This window comes from Macrobrachium nipponense, chromosome 25 (assembly GCF_015104395.2).
Source record: "Macrobrachium nipponense isolate FS-2020 chromosome 25, ASM1510439v2, whole genome shotgun sequence".
NCBI lineage: Eukaryota > Metazoa > Arthropoda > Malacostraca > Decapoda > Palaemonidae > Macrobrachium > Macrobrachium nipponense.
Window position 1 is genome coordinate 78,388,611 of NC_087214.1, and position 5,000 is coordinate 78,393,610.

Here is a 5,000-nt window from a genome sequence, read left to right on the forward strand (position 1 = left end):
TTACATATATGTATATATATATATATATATATATATATATATATATATAATATGTATATATATATATATATATATATATATATATATATATATATATATATATGAATAATTATCACATCACCGTGATCCATATAAATCATTCGAGCTGCGAATGTCCTTTAATATCTAATTCGCTCTACCTCAGAATTAATATATTTTCACATATTTACAAATATGAAAATATATTACTACCGAGGTAGAGCGAATTAGACATTAAAGGACATTTGTAGCTCGAATAATATATTTTAAAGACACATGAATGGGTTGTTAACCTTAGCTCTTGCCGGGTAGAGACAAGCGCCAAACGCTGGATTCCTGGAAGATGCTGAAATGAAAAACAGACAGGACAGCTTATCCGTGCACTTTGTGGTCAATGACACCTCAAAGATCACAAGTTTTGGGCATGAAGTTTGCATGCCTCTTGTGTGCGTGTTCGTAACGAACAGAAAATGACATATAGTCGAAAGAACAATTGTTAAGGTTGGAACTCACTGATTGTGTTTGACAGTGTGTGGTACACACCTGGAAGAGGTGTTGCAGGTCCGTCGGACAAGGTAACGTAAGAGACAACTTTGGAAAAGTTAACCTTTGAAGTGACAATTATTTGTGTCTGGAGAAATAAAAGTGAGGTTTTGTACACATTCTTTTTTTATTAAAGTTATCGTTGTAATTATGGTCTCTTTATTTCAGATGGATTCAAAGTCACCATATAGAAAAATGGATTTCTCTAGACTTGTATTGACTTATTGAAAGATTATGTTTAGTCGGACAGAATGAGATAAGAGGGGGTACTTAATTAAATATGATTTTGAGAGGAATATGATAGTTTAACTTTAATTTTATTCCATTTTATGTTAGCTAATTTTGGGAAATAAAAATTATATTTTTCATAATTATGGGTGTTTTTTTTTGCCTAGCTTGGACTTTCAGCCAGCTCCAGAGAGGATATGCAATGGAATAAGGGGAGGTTAAGTTGCCAGTTAGATGTTTTGTTCGTTTTGTTTAAACGAGTGTCATTTGACCTCGATAGAGACTTTCCGTGTTAGATATATATATATGTAAATATATATATATTTATATATAATTTGCCCTTTCTTGGAAAATACGCTGCAGGAGCCCATGCACCCAACTCGAATAGTTAAGCGAGCCAGAGAGCATTACAAAAGCTTTAGTCCTCGGAAAGACCCTGTTACCATCTTCGCGAAAGAGGAAATCAACACCTATCTCATGGCTTTCCAGAGACCACAGCATGGGATGTTCGACTTGTTATCAAGGAAATGAGGAAGGGGAAAGCACCGGGAACAGATAACATCACATTGGACCTAATAAACAGATGCTGATGAGCCAATCCAAGTCAAACTGGCATGACTATTCGATGAACGTCTGAAGAAGAGCAAAATGCCGGAAGAGTGGAAGAAAGCCATCCTCATTCTACCGTACAAAAAAAAGGTGACCCCGGGACATGAGCAACCAACGACCAATCAGCCTCCTTAATGTTATTTATAAGATCTTCACCAGAGTTATCACTATCGAATTGCAAGTAAGCTTAATAAAAATCAGCCAAGGGAACAAGCAGGCTTTAGAAGAGGCTACTCCACAATTGACCATCTGCAAACAGTAAACCAGATCATTGAGAAAACAAACGAGTATAAAATCCCACTAGTAGTCGCACTTGTAGATTACACCAAAGCGTTTGACTCGGTCGAAACTGAGGTGGTCATGTCAGCGGTGGAAGAACAGGGAGTTGACTCAGTCTACATCAATGAATGTCCTCCATCACATATGTGACCATGCACCATTATTTATTCGCCTCCACAAGGACTCAGAACCATTCCAACTCAAGAGAGGAGTCAGACTAGGTGACACAAGCTCACCCAAACTGTTTACTCCCTGCCTGGAGAGAGATTCCGACAACTCAACTGGCAAGAAAAAGGAATAAGAATAGATGGAGAATGCATAAGTCACCAATGATTTGCTGATGACCTCATTATCGTTGCCCCCACCAAAGAAGAGCTTCAACAAATGCTCACCGAGCTCAATGCAGCAAACAAATCAGTAGGCCTCCGCATGAACTTCCGTAAGATCAAAGTCGTGAGCAACAAATACACTGAAAATGCAGATGACATACTTGACACTGAAAATCAACAAATTGAGGAAGTGGACAACTACATCTACCTTGGATAACGAAAATCTCTACATGACGCCTCCAAAGAGAGCGAAATAAAAAGAAGAATAACCCTCGGTTGGTGGGCGTTTGTAAGAGCCAGGACAGCGTTAAAAAATAAAAAGATTCCCATCATCTTAAAAAGGAAAGTTTATGATCTGTGTATCCTCCCCACTGTCACCTATGGGGCAGAAACTTGGAATCTAACAAAAAAAACTTTCCCCTAAATTACGAACACTGCAGCAATCTAACAAAAAAACTTTCCCTTAAATTACAAACAATGCAGAGACACATGAGAGAATTATGCTGGATAGAAAAAAAGCTAAATGGATACGTCAAAAAACTAAAGTAATGGACATCCTTGAAATCATCGGTAAGTTCAAGTGGAACTGGGTGGGGCACATTGGCAGGATGACAGACAACAGATGGACATCACGAACAACCTTCTGGACGCCCCGAGGATACACAAGAAACCGAGGAAGACAAACAACCCGATGGTGACAATGACTAGACCAACATGAACGACAGTGGCAGAGAGGAGCGCAGGATAGAAATCTGTGGAGGAACCTGGGGAACGCCTACATCCAACGAAGGACTTTTGAAGGTTGAAATGATGATATGTGTGTGTGTTCATAAATGTGCATGAATTTCAGAACATCCCGCCATTTGCGGATTAATGTCATGATACCTAATGCAAGTAAGATTAATTGTCGTATTTTTGTTAATATATCCCTCTCGCTTTTTGCCTTCTGAAAATAGTACTACTACATGCTTTCAGGTACTTAGGCAAACAATAAAAAAGGAGAAATGTAGGATTCTGAAAAATAGTGATGGCTAAAAGAATGGAAGACGAGACTACCGGACTGGAATAGAAGGTTCGAGAAGAAAGTGTAGAATGGGAAATCAAGCCACCTGTGAAGGTCACGACAGGAATGAAGTTTCTCGCCTATTTCTTTGGCACGCTTGTTACTGTTAGAGCGTGTTACTTATATGGGTGTGTGTGTCCACAAGAAGCAGAGAGAGAGAGAGAGAGAGAGAGAGAGAGAGAGAGAGAGAGAGAGAGAGAGAGAGAGACATTACTGTAAGTGATTTGTTTAATATTCAGTGTCTGACTCTCCGGACAATATGCAAGATTACATGCAAGATTCTTATGAAGGCTCTCGGGAAGATTTTATTCCTTGTTCCTTTGCGTTCAGGTCATTATCGTAAATGGAGATCGAACTGCGTCATGTCTTGACTTAACATTTTTTCTGCACCTCGATCAGACTCAAGGTCAGTTAAGACATGATTTTAATTTGGAAGCATGACGACGATCAGTACAGAGAGCCTCTCGTGAGAGGGTATGTCTTTTACTTCGTGTTTTCTCGTGTCATGCTTTTTCTTCTCGTCCTTTCTCTCCTGTAAATGAATAACCTTTCAACAGTCAAGCTCCGAACTATTTCAGAAACATTTTGAATGTGTGAAAAGCTGAGGCACCATAAATTCCGCTGTAGAACCTGTCTTCTGTGTTGGTAGTACCTAGGAAGAGTTCGCCAACATCAATCATTGTCGATACAAAAATACAAGACATCGTATCACGAGAAAGTGTCATTTATAATTCGGTTAATTGTTGACTTTCTTAACAGCAGCAAAATATATTTGTTTTCTGGATGAACCTTCTGGTTGCTGTAACGAATATTCGGAGATTAAACGACGCATTCGTTGAACGGACCCATTTCATTATACAAATTCTACTGAACAAAACAAAACAAAAATTAATGTAAAAGCTGTTCTTATAGCCTCTCTAAAATGAAGCAATATTAATATCTTTTTATTTTTTGTTGGGAAAAAGTCTCTATCGCGAGAGCATATTCTAAGAGGTCCACAATACCAAGAAATGTTGCGAGTTCGTGTATAATTTAAAAACCCTTTACAAAGTTTTACAAAGATGAACCCAGGGAAGCGTTCGAAAGCTTTTGTAAAGGGTTATCAAATTATACACGAACCCGCAACATTTCTTATTATTGTGGACCTCTCAGAACATTAATATCTTTCTTGGGGACTCTTGAACGTATACATATCAGTATAATTTTCAATATTTACGACTTCTTTTGAACTCTGCCTTTCTGCATGCTATTGATTGCCAACCCCGTTTCCCGTAATTTAGGGTTGAAAATGACACGCGAGCAGTGCCGGAACTTACCATAATGACTTATATAGATTTTCTGCAAATTAAGTACTGAACAAAATTTTAACGAGTTTTGGACATGAAAGAGAGAATTAGGTGTATCATGATGATATCTTTCTATCCGTCTGTCTACATGGACCCAGGAAAACTTACAACAGAATAGAATAAAAGGCAATGTGGAGGAGGTTGAAGACTCACAGGCAATTTTGTCAATTTGTTCGGAGCCACTGAACATTATTATTATGAAAAAACGAAGCTTGTGTTAGAATTTTATGAAGGAAGAAGAAGGGTGGCTGTTTGGTACAGACGCGTGGTTGAGATAAGGGTGTAGTATGTATATTTTACTCTGTGTGTGTGTGTGTGTGAGATACAGCAGTGGCGGACTGGGTCTAAAAATTGTGGTGACCAGCTGACACAGGGGGGCGGGGAGGCCTCTCCCACCCTCATGACAAATACATAACAAATTGGATAAGGCATACGTGGAAACACAAAAGACAAATAATTCGAACATTTATTTCTCACTAATAAGTGTAAATCAGTAATGAAATATTCCATGGTCTTATGCGTAAAAAGTTAAGTATACCTTAGTTTTACCAGACCACTGAGCTGATTAACAGCTCTCCTAGGGCT